This window comes from Neopelma chrysocephalum, unplaced genomic scaffold, assembly GCF_003984885.1.
Source record: "Neopelma chrysocephalum unplaced genomic scaffold, ASM398488v2 Primary Assembly neopelma1_124, whole genome shotgun sequence".
NCBI lineage: Eukaryota > Metazoa > Chordata > Aves > Passeriformes > Pipridae > Neopelma > Neopelma chrysocephalum.
In genome coordinates this window covers 2243224-2255792 of record NW_020897786.1, presented here as the reverse complement: position 1 = coordinate 2255792, position 12569 = coordinate 2243224, and the positions used below count along the sequence as shown (strand labels likewise).

Sequence of the window (12569 nt, the reverse complement as noted above, 5' to 3'; positions counted from 1 at the left end):
AAGCTCATCATCTCCCTCAACACACCAAGCCAAATCCCTTGGAAATGGGAAGCTGGCTGCGGTGACCAGCCAGGTTCTCTCCCCACCCGACATAGGCGAGGTCCCTACAGAGCATCCGTCCTCTCCCACAGCATCTTTGAAGTGCTCTGGGCTCTGCTGCGAGAGGATTTTCCAGACATTAAACTGATGCTCAGAAAACAAACAGATATAGAAAAAGCTTTCATTACAAGGCTGGTTCGTATCCAAGAGCAGCCCAGGGGCCTGCTAAGATAGGCAACAGCCTCTTACCAGAGGCCAGTGTGAGGTATGGCTCTCTGTGGGCTCGTGGTCCATGCCAGTTCCACTTCGCTCTGCAGAAGCAGGGGCAGGAGGAACAAGCAGGTTTTATGGCACACTGGCTCTACTCCAGGGACCAAAAGCTTTGATGCTGACAAAGCTGCTGCAGCCTCTCCTGCTGTGCCCAGACAAGACATTTTTGGGTGCTTCTGGAGATGCTGCTGGCCTCAGTGGGGATGTCCCAAGGGTGATGACCAGCATCCTCCCTCCCTGATGCTTGTGCGGGTGGTGGTCCTTGGAGGGGGGGGAGGGATCAGATGTTCCCCTCCAAGCAGAAGGCCAACACCTTATGGAGTCCCAGCACAGGCCAAGGAATGCTGCAGCTATAGCTGTGCACAGAGCACATTCAGGTGCATTCTATGATTTTATGATTTACTTGTGACCTAACTCCATCTGCAGGGTGGGTGGTGGATACAAGAGCCTTGTTCCCCAGGATAGGTTGGTGCAGAACCAAAGACAACTGCTGCCCCACGCCAGAATGCAACTAAAACCCCCTCATGCAGGACACAGACCTTCAGAAGACCTGGTGTGCCTCAACCTTCTTTAACTCAGGACCCCAAGCCCTGCAAGAAGGTCCAGCAACCCCTCACTTCCACGCTCTCAGACCCCCTTGGGTTCATCAGCACCAGTGTGCAGACAGGCTCCCTGGAGCAAGATCCACTGGGCACAACACATCACAACAGACCAGAGAGACCTGGGACTCCTCCTCATTTACAGTCCCCTCCAGCCACAGCCTTCAACATGGCCGAGGAAGGCAAGGTAAGACAAGGCCTACAGAGAAAAGATTATTTCTCTCAGATTCCAATTTATTTTCCATCATTAGTGCTTTTGAAAGCCCAGCACATCCTGCAAACAGAAAGAGCATGTTAAACACGCGGGTGGTAGAGCTGCAAAACCACGGTGAGCACATGCCTGACACAGGTACCCATCCCGCCAGGGAGACACAGCACCAGCACAGCCACGGGAAGGGCTTTGGTTACAGTCAGCATCACCCTTGCTCAGCAGAAGCTGTGGCTGAAGCCTCTTATCCCCCACACAGAGGTCCCCACCACGAGCCACTTGAGCCCTGGAAAAACGGGAGCATCATTCCAGAAAGCAGAGGTACCACAGCCCTGGTGCAGAGCATTGCACAGTGGCAGAGAGAAAGCAGGGCTGGGGGAGAGTGACTTGCATGAAGGATGAGAGGAGCTGGAGTCTTCCGTAATGGAGAGAAAATTGCTTTCACCAACTATCTGCAGTTTTAAAGCAATTACATTTGGGGGGAAGCCGAGAGCACGTCTGAGCACTGTACATGCGGCGGGCGCATTTTGAAATGCAAGAACCGAGTGAGGAAAAAATAGAAAAAGAAAATGCCTCTAAAAAAATAATATTTGATGCAGTAGGTACGGAGAGGATAAAGTATTTATAACTCGGGGATGGGATGATTATGGGAGGCAGGCAAACATGTTCTCTCCTCTGTGGTGACCAGTGACAGAACCCGAGGGAATGTACTGAAGTTGTGCCAGGGAAGGTTTAGGTTGGATATTAGAAAAAGGTTCTTCACCCAGAGGGTGACTGGGCGTTGGAACAGGCTCCCCAGGGAAGTGGTCAAAGCACCAAGCCTGACAGAGTTCAAAAGGGTTTGGATGATACTTTCAGGCACATGGTGTGACACTTGAGGATGGTCCTGTGCAGGGCCAGGAGTTGGACTCAATGATCCTTGTGGGTCCCTTCCAACACTGAATATTCTGTAATCCTGTGATCCCAGCAATGGGACAACTGAGAGGAGTTGAGGCAGCGTGTTCCCACCAATGGTCCCCTTCCCTCTGAGCATGGGACCCCCATGGGCTCAGGTCTACAGGGGCTTAAACACCCTTGGGAACACCCTGTCTGCCCTCAGCCAAAATACAGACCTGCCCTAATATTTCCACTTACGGAGCTGCAGACTGACCCAAAACCCAGTAAGCACCCCAGCACCTACCGGTTAAAGCCTTTCCAGGACCAGATTCAGACTGGGAGGCAACAGCTCGATTTGGCCACAGATGAGAAGCTCCTTCAAGCTGTAAGAAATACTCCTGATCTCCTTCCTGGCAAGCCGTCACCCTTCAACACCATCCTTCCCCTCTAATCTGCTGGAATTAGTAAGGATCCCAGGCCATAAGCACATCTTCTCTAATGACCAAGGTGGCAGGGGCCGAGCTGCACTGATCCCCAGAGCTGCTGCACGGACTGCTGCCGGCACTGCTCAGACATCCAATTTATCAGGCAGATGCCCCTTTTGCTTTCTGGCCACGCATCTTCCCCTTGTCTTTATCTGCTCTGGGGACAAGTGTGGGAAGTGGAGAAGTGGCATCCAGGGCTGCTGGTGACAGAGTCTCTTTTCAAAGGATGCTGTTTCGCTGTTATTACCAACTCTCACCAAGTGGAATTGAGACATGAAGTAGATTTGTGCCCAAGATAATGGCGTTTATTAGACAAGCTATTGAGGAGAAAACAAAAGCTAACAGTGGAGAGCCACTAAGAGCAATGCCTAAAGAGAATCCATCATGAATACAAAGAGAAGCAGTGTTAATAGTTGGTGCTTCCCATCAATGATTTGAAATCTCAAGCAGTCCCTTCAGGACTCCGGGAGAGTGAAGGTTAGTGTCGCCCAGTAAGAAGTGACAAACAGCACCAAGGTGTCCATGCCCTCAAATAAAGCAACATTCAACCCCTTCTTCTATGGTCAGACATGGCTGAGCATCCCTGTCCCACAGGGGCAGCCCCCAGCTCACCCATGACCCTTCTCCTCACCTTTATCAGCATCACATAATATCCACACGACACAATACCTATACTGTACGTACACACAGATGCTCAGGAGGACTGCTCTGACCCCAGTCACTGCACCCCACATCCTGACCACAGAAGGATAGGGAAGAAGGAGAGTTTCATCTCTGCACCCTCCTGGAGCAACCAGGGCCCTTTTGATAAAGCTCCATGGGGAACGCCTTGAAAATCATGGATTCATCTAGATTTTCCTACTGGAGACCATCTCCTTCTCTCCTCACCAAAGGAGACATGCTCCTGCAAAATCTTCCAGTAAAAAAATGCATTTTTTATGGGAATAAGAGTCTTCCATAGGATCTTCACTTGCATGCTGGTTCACTGCCAGCCAGCCCAAGCCCCTGGTGCGATTAGCTGGAGCCTGGCACAGAGCTCACACCCCGAGGCACAGCAGAGATCTTTGGGAAAACGCAACAGAGATCACAGCTGCTAAACAGCAGCTTGTCTGGGTCCTTGGCGATTTCTTCTTTCCAATTTCCAGCCCAGACAAACAACACAGGAAGCCCCTAAATCCCCAGCCTTGAGACCAGCCCAAAGGGACAGTTGATTTCACACCCAGACCTCTTCATCCCAACCCTCCTCTCCTTTGCTGGAAGGATGCTCAAGGGCCAGGCTGGGGCAAGAGCCAGCAGCAGAGGGTGATGTGGAGGAGGGTGAGCCAGGCAGGAGCATGAGGGCATCCATGCAGCCCAGAAGCTCCCGAGAAATTTATTGCTTGTGACACGCTGTCAAAGCGAGGCGCGTCTCATTAGTCGGAACCGAAGCAAATGAGAGGGCTCCTTAGCCAATTAAAAATTAAATAAATAAACCAAGGATGCTACGTGGTGCTCACTACCTCCCCTTCGGCCCCGCCGGCGAGTGGGAAACCAAGGCAAGATTGTAACACGGATCTGAGTCACAGCTTCTCCCCTTCCCAAGATGGTGAATCCCGCACTTCCAGAGAGCGAAGCAGCCGGGAGCAGCCAGCGACCACCACACAGACAGATGGAAAAACAACAAGCTTGAGGAGCCACACCTGACACTTGGGGAGTTGGAAAAGGAAAGATTTCCCTTCACAGCCCCTGGAGCGTTTTGTTTCCCAGCTCTTGAAACAGAGCTCATTGACTCTCCTGAATGGCACTCTCAGCTAAAAAAATCTATTTTTAACAGCTTTTCTTTTTAAAATGACGTGGTTTTCCTTTGTGGGTTAAGCTGAGCTGGCACATGACTTTTTTGTCTTTTTTTTTTTTTTCCTCCAAGATTTATCAGCCATTGGTGCAGAGGGCATTACAACTCTTCTTCAGCCCGGCAGCAATGCCTAACCTCCAAAGTTTTACACTGCCCTCCTCCACCCCAACCTCCTTGCAGCATCAAGGAGGGGGAAAGGCCATCCCAGACCCCACCAAACACAGGTGAAGGGACCATTTTGAGCAGGCACCTGTGGGCAAAGCTCAGTTTCCCCATTACCAGCCAGCTTGAAATTTTACAAGAGCACAGAGGTGCCTGTTAGCAACAAACATCCCAGCTCACCACAAACAGGCACCGGAGGAAGGTGGGAGCTGCTGATGGAGTCGTGGGTGTTGGATGGATCGGTCAGAGTACCTGAGCAGAAAACAGGTCTCACTTCACAGAGGAGGCAGCCCAAGAAGAGCCCTCTCTCCTCCATCCACACAGCATTCAGTGAGAGAGGGGGCAACTGCAGGCCCAAAGGGAGACATCCCTGCCCAGGGCACACAGGGACAGCCCTTCTCCCAAAACACTCCCAAAATGGATCCCTTAAAAAACAGCACGGACCTGAAACACGAGCCCAGCCCAGAAGCATTCCCCAAATCAAACAATAAACAAGGAGCCATTGGAGGTTTCCCTTACACTGCAGCTCCTGATTAATCCTCACAGTAAACACAAAGGAAAAAACCTACAGATAGCTGGATGCTATCTGTTTAAAGGCATAAATGGATGCTAAAAGTATTTAAAGGAGCCCAAGCAGAGGCACGGCAGGTTTGGGAGCAGGAGGGGAATGTGGAGAAGGCCATGGGCTCTGGTGAGGGAGGGAAGAACAGCACGATTTGTGCCAGCCATGCCCAGCAGCCCTTAACCCCCTGGAGCCTTCCTGCATGCCTTGCAGGGTCTGTCACTCCAGCAGGAGTGTACCCACTCACCACCCCCGATACACCCCAGCCCAAGCAAGCTCTTCCCTCCTAGTGGACTCTGAGGCCAGGTGGGTTGGTTGGGGTGCAGGACACAGGCTCTGGGGGAATGGTCAGGCAGCAAAACCACAATTCCTCACATGGAAAAGGGCCAGGACACTGAAACTAACCCCCTGCACCCAGGGACTAACACTACACAAGGCTGGTTTAATGAGAAGTGGACATTTGAGGCTTAACAGCTCTTGCTGGCAGATTCCCCCCTCTTCCCACTGATGCCGTTTCCCATACAGTGCACCCAGCTAATTAATTACAGAGCACAATCCAATCAGTCAGGCCATCCCATTGCAGTTAAAGGCATTTAAGAGATAATGCCATGAAACTCCAGATGGACTGGCCTGACCCCAGACTCCAACACCACTGAGGTGCTCAGGAGATGCTGCCGCTCCAGCTGACATCCCTCATCCAAACACTCTGGAAAAAGCCTTCAGCCTCCCTGTGGGTTGGGTTTCTGAGTCCCTGCTGACTTTACCAAGAGATGTGCTGTCCTGGTTCACTGGCTGCTGCCCACAGAGTACACACCAGCCTGGCTCAACACAAGTGCAGGCGAGGCAGGCACCACCTGCCCTACTTCTGCCAGCTCCAAGTTTGCTCTTGGGATGGCAGAAGGACAGATCTGAAGGCCAGATGCCAGCCCATCTTCTCCCCACTGCTGCCGACACATGCCCCACACTCAATGAGCTTCAGCAGTGGTTGCCTCGAGGTGTCCTGCACCACTGATGCTGATGTGCCAGGACAGCCTGATCCCTTCACATCTCACCATACAGCTCCACCTCTCCACTGCTCTCCCAGGTATGAAGAGAGGACGGCCTCTGCTCACCAGCAGCATGGACTGGCCTCACTGGAGATGGGCTTTGGTGGCAAGTGGATGTAGGAGAGTGGCTAAAGCAATGGGATGCTGTACAACCAGCCCCTTTATGGTTATTACTGTAGGCAGTGATGTGCTGATCTCCATATGGGATGTTCTTAGCTTTGCAGGGATGGCTTAAATCTCCTCCCTGTGCTAAAAGTGTGGGAGTTCTCCCTCCTTAGCACTTCGGTTATTGGTTGAAGTTATCAGATCCCTTTAACAAAGGTGTGGGCTTGCATTAACTCATCCCATTTGGTCCTGAATCAGCCACTGTCCCTTGCACAACCCCAGCAAGGGGTTCATTTAGTGGGTGCCTTTGGTACCACAAGCAGCCTTTTTTCCTTAATCACACCCATCTGAAGCCCAACCCCATCCATGTATGGCTGGGATCCCTGCTGATTCCCAAGCCCCCTGCTGCAATGGTATTAAACAAAAAACCCGTGGTGCCAGATCCCGAGCGTCTCCCCAAGGACTCAGTGTGGGTATGATGCTCCGTGCCAGCTGCACTTCCAGCTGCCTCATGTTTGATGATGAAAGTGGCTGATTCTGTGATTTACTGATCCTACCCTTGGTTGGTTTTGCCTGCCCAGAGTGAGGATAAGCTCTTGGATTTGCAAACATTTTGAGGATTGTGGCTTTATTTTTTTTTTCCCTTCTTATTGTGTGCATGTCAAAAGCTCTTACGCCTTGACCCAAAGCCCAAAGTCAAGGTGGGGGATATACATCAAGCCTAAATGTGCTCCTGTCACAGGTGGCACCAAAAGACTGTTGCAGCTGAAGTGAGTGAGGGTTCTGCTCTCACTTGGTCCATCCATTTCCTGGATGTTTGACCTCCAAGGAAAAGAGAGGAGGAGACTCTGCTCCTCAATCATATCTCCAAAATGCCTTTGTCAGACACTCAGGCACAGCTAACTACGAGAGACAGAAAGCCTCCTCTCAGAGATGTCCTCCCTCGAGTCACCCCTGCCCAGATACCCAACTCTCCTGCACCAGGAGCATCCAAGCAGGCCACAGCAGTGAGCACCAGAAGCATCCACAAGGTTTGCACCCAAACAGCAGCCTACAAGTTTCACTAATGCAGATTTGCAAAGGAGGGATGCGGCTTTGGCAGGACTGGAGCACGGCTACAAGCAAATGGCAGCATTCACCAAGCACAAGCGGGAAGGAGACGGTGACAAAATGATGTTTAATAACTGGGTCTTCCTGAAAACACCATCTCCGTGCATCTACAAAACTCACCATCTTACAAAGATGGTTACTGAATGTCCTCTTACAGTGTTAAAGAAAGATGCCAGAGATTAGCATGAGGGGCTAGAACATGACCAGTATAGATGAGACAGGACCGACCCCAGACCTCTGACACCCACTGCTGTTTTATGCCGATAGGAACTGCACAAGGGCTGGCTTGTTACACCCAGCACTGAAATGAAGTACAGCTAAGTCATTATCTTGGACCCTAAACCAAGGAACATAACTACAATAACACAACACCATGACTTCACCCAGAAAAGCAGCAGCACTAGGTCCTCAAACCACATCCCCTCCAACAAGCCAGCAGGGATGGGGGCACTATTTCTTTACAACCTATGTCCCGTGGTCCCCTGGGAATGAGGACAAAGAAGAGCTCAGAAAATCTGGATGAACAATAAAATATTATGTCCTTTTTCGTCCCACTGGAGGGTCCCAGACCAGGATGGTACAGGGTCTGGACAGAGAGAGGCCTCATTTTGTGGTAGCAATACGGCCATGGTGCAATGCCACAGCTGGAGGAGATTCTGCTCTCTGATCCAAATCCAGCTCCAGGGGCCAACAAGCAGTGCGGACAGGACAGGAGATGAGGAGACAGATGGTCCATGCATCCCAGTACTGCAGACCAGGCAGGGTTGGGGACATTCTCCATGGAAGCCAAACCGCCAGCCATTTAGAGAGGGAAGGGGCTTTTCCCCGCGGAGTCAAAGAACTGAAGCTCTTCAATTGATTATCTTGAGAGTTCCTGTAAACCATTTCAGGGATTTTGGCAGGAGGAGAGAGGAGAAGCTGTTTGATAATCCCTGAGGCCATCCCACCGTACATGCCTAAAAAACAGCTCCAGAGTGCCCTGATTCTGGAGTAATTCCCTCATTTTTTGCTCCCGGATGCCCCATGAAACAGGGGCATGTCTCCTAATGGCCCCACATGGACTCTCTTGGGAATTGACCGAAAAGCTGAACAGAAACAAAGCGAGGCTGAAAACTCATCAGCCCCTCAGAGGACGGCACCGACTCGAGGTTGTGCTACCAGCCCAGACCACCCACTCTGCTCTGAGCCCCCGGAACAGTGCACCGGAGAAAGTTCTTAGCCTTCGACATCCATCTTCCCTTCCCACAGCTGCAGCACCAGCATCACTGCTGGAGCCTGCACCATCCCATTTTCTCTACCCTGATATGAACCTTTCCAATTAAACCACTGAACTGTTCCCAGCTCAGCCTCCCATGCATGAAAACGTCCTGTTATTTCGCACCTGCCAAGAGCTGTGTCCCAGCAGATCTATCTCGAACTGACACTTGAGGATAATTAAACCTCTCTCTCTCCTCTGTTAGCAGCACAGCAGATAAAAGGAGAGCCCTGGGTCCCTCTGGTTGCTGTTGCAGTGGGTTGCTCCTGCACAAGTCAAGGAACTGAGATAACACTCAGTTTTCTCAACAGAGACATGGGCAAAGGAGCAGGGGGCCAGCCTGGCGACTTTCCCTAATTTAGCAGGGGAGTTGAGCAAGATGTAAGAGGCACACAAGCAGCTTCCCTAGCCAGGCAGATCATCTGGTGAACAAAGAGCTGAAAACCAAATGTCTGGGATCAAATTGATCCCCTCTTGTTGTTAAACCTGGGGTATCAACCGTGATGGAGCCGTCAGTCCTTAGTGATACAGCTGTGGTATCCAGGTACCCTTCTCATCTCCTCTAGCTCGAGTACAAGCAAGGATTGGCTCCCATTGCCCCCCCAACCACCGGCAGTACAGGGTGCCAGGTGCCCCAAAGTTGGCCAGTTTCAGGGAGCAGGTGGCAAGATGGGAACCTGTCACCCTATGCCGCCCTCTGCCCATCTCCCACGCCAGCTGCCTGAGGTTACTGGATGCATCCAACCTCACAGCCGAGCTTCGATCGGGGCGGTTTTGAGGTTGGCGCTGAGCATCTGCCATTACTCCGAGCTGGGCCTCCAGTCCCTCGAGCAATGGGGGGGCCCCAGAGCACGGCGACCCCACCTCTGCCTGCCCCAGCTCTTTGCTCCAGGGAGCCCTTCACTCCGCGGGGGATCCCTTCCCTCATCCCAGCCCCGCTGCGGGCGGACCAGGTGCCACTTGCTGAGTGATGCGCTGCAGAGCCGCAGGACCCCAGGGACCATGGGTGTCCCCCCTGCCTCCGAGAAGACGGATATTCTCTTCCCCCAGCCCCATCCCGGTGCCCCCGATCCCCTCCGCCGCCGTTACCTCCGCGGGCTTGGGCGGCGGCCGGGAGGGACGCGCCGCGCTGCAGCTGGGTTCGACTCCCCGGGGCTCGGCGCATCCTCCGCCGCTCGGGAGGGCTCGGCCGGGCTCCCTCGTCCCGCTCCCCGCCGCTCTTCGCCTTCCTCCGCGTTCCTCTCCCGCTTACCCGCATACCCCGGGGCTGGCGGCTGCTGCCGGGCTCCGCTCGCCGCCGCGGCGCCCGGTACCTCCCGCAGCAGCCGCCGCCGTACCGAGGCGCCGCGCCCCCCGCCCGCCTCCGCCTCCTCCCCGTTCTCGACCCCGGGATTGCTTTAAAGGGAGAGCGCCTGCATAGCCAGCACGGGGACAACGTGTTGTTTGATATCCCTTCCAAGATGCGCCGCACCCCTCCTGGCTCACCATCACCCCCTCGGGCTCCCTGGAGTGCTGGGTGTGCGATGACGATGAGTCCCAACAGCTGGATGCACTGATGGCCCTCGCCCTCTCGGCAGGCCCCCTTTTAGTGAGCACGTTCATTCACTCATCCATAGAATCCTTATCCCACTGGCTTGGTTTGCCTTACCCCTTTTCCAGGGCTGCAGGGAGAGGAGCCACCAAAGGCTCGGCACGCCAGACCCTGTCCAGAAGAGAGCTGTGAGCCCCTTTCCCAAAGCTGACACCCTGCCACGCTTCTGCTTCAGATATCATCAGCTGTTTTCATTTTCTCCTGCCAATATTATCCTCATCCTTATTCAAGAGGGAGCCGAGGCTTACAGGTCTGTGGGTTTTAATCAAAACTGGAATTCTCTTCACGCAGTCACTTTATCTCTGTTTGTCTTGCCGGAATGAAGCAGTGTGTTTGGTGAGGTGTTTTAGAGCAACCCCGGGAGTGAGTGCATCCCTGCCCCGAGGAATCTACAGCCACCACAGCGAGGTCAGGACCTGAGGGCAGAAGCAAGCAGAGGTGTCTGGAACTGGGATCAGGGCGGTGAGTTTGGGCACCGCTGCCCAGCCCAGCTCTGCAGCATCCCTCAGTCCCGATGCTCACTGCTTTCCCGCTCGATGTTTTCCATCAGTGAACACCATCTGTACCGGAGCGGGGGATTGTTATGACCTTTAAGGCTCCATCCAGTGGCCGTTTCCATCAGATGCTTTTGTGTCTTACTACGATCTCAGGCATGCTGCCAGACTCAAAACACGCTGAAGGCAGGGAACATCTTTCCTGCAGTTTCAGGAAGGAGATACATCACGAAAAAACCTGCCCAGATGTCAGGATTGGGTCTAGAATTATTCCTGTTCCATTAGCACTAGAGATAAATGAGATAGGAAAGCCCACTTGGTAGGAGGATTGTAAAGCAATTAATGAATAATGTTAGTAATGATCTTATTCCAGCTCTGCTTATTAACACAAGCTTTGCTTGAGTCCACCATGATGTGCTATATAAAGCAGCTATCTCCTGAATCTGATTTCCTGTTTGGAGATGATCTCTAGCTGAGAAATTACCTGAGATACTCAAAACTGATTAGAGTCCTCATCAGCAGATTCTTCACCCATCCTTTAGGCAGGCCCTAGAATATAAAGAGAAATGAGAATAATTTCATGCACGAAGTAAAATCTGGAGTTGGTGACCCAGCTGTGTGCCATTCCCTGAGAAAATCCAGAGCAGGCAGTGACGGCAGCAGCAGGTTGCCAGCCCAAATCCAGGTGCTGTGAGCTGCCCCGCTCAGGTGGGAGCTTTTGCTCCTGTGGTACCTTCCAGGCTGGTGGCTGACATTGGCTACCTGTGGTTCATCGTCCCTTGCACCCTGAGCACTTCAGGGGGCTGTCCCAAGTGCTGGGTACCTGCCAGCTCCTGAGTAGAGGGAGGCTGGTGTCAGCAGGCCCTGCCTGTGGGAACAGTGCTCCCTGCCTTGGGAAACTGAGGACCTCTGGAGATGCCGGCAGCGCACCGTGCACCCAGCTGTCCTGGAAGGAGCCTGGAGCGGCAGGACCCTGCTGGCTCCCATTCCAGGCCCCTGCAGTTGCAGGCAGCCTGCTTTCTGCTCCCTTCACATGTTGGTCCAGCTCCATTTGCAAAAGCAATGAGGTATGTTTCCTCCTCTGCTTCCCATGGCTAAAAACTGTCTTGCAGCTCCCATGGTTAAAAATTGTCTCCTAATTTCCAGCTTCCATTAGCCAGTTTAAGCACATTTGTTCTTATGCCAGCACAGTCTTTCAGCTTAAATGGTTCCTTTTTGTACCTGGTGTTTATTTGCTTCATATATTCACAGAGAGTAATCACATTCCTGCTTTGCCTTCCTTTGCTGGACTAAACAAGCCAAGTGCTTTCAGCTTCATAAGACAGGCTCTCCATTCCCCCACCACGCTATTAGCCCTTCTCCACACCACTTCCAGCACAAATTCATCTTGCTGGAAGATGGGCCATCATGGCTGTGTGCATCTCCCATGCTTGGGACTGCCACCAGTGCCTGCTCCACCTCTGCTGATGCCACCTCAAAGGATGCAACTGCAGCTCCAAGCACGGTGGTGCTGCACATCTGCTGGCCTTTCCCATGCCAGATTGTCATCTGGATGAGGTGACACTGGCAGGAGGCCTTGCCTTCTGCCTCTGGTCAGCAGCAGGGAGGTTGGGTGCTCCTGAGCACTAAGGAGAGCTGGTTTCTCTCTTCTCTGCTGCACTGCAATGGGGTACTTGTGGAACTCTCCCATAGGCGGTTATAAACTTCCATAGCCTTAAATGAAACTCAGAGGATGCACAGACTCATCCCTAAACACAAGAGGAAGATGGTATCACCATGCTCTGATGGTCACTAATAACTTTACCTCTCCTGTGCTATTCTCAGCAGAGATAAACCTCCAGTGTCTGATGAGCCAGAACAGAAATATCCAATGGCTCTCTGCTCTTTTCTATTTTTGCTGCAAGCTGGTTAACCCTGAAATCCAATTACTGCTCAT

The 12569-nt window shown here is 52.6% G+C and overlaps 1 protein-coding gene across 1 annotated transcript in view; it reads right to left on the bottom strand.

The window, feature by feature from the left end:
- LINGO1 (leucine rich repeat and Ig domain containing 1) overlaps nucleotides 1–9735 on the bottom strand; it is a 152390-nt gene extending 142655 nt beyond the window's left edge. The window contains exon 1 of the mRNA XM_027698027.1: nucleotides 9638–9735. The gene's annotated coding sequence lies outside the window, so the exon portion shown is untranslated. The remainder of the gene's footprint in view (nucleotides 1–9637) is intronic.
- Between the last annotated feature and the right edge of the window lie 2834 nt (nucleotides 9736–12569).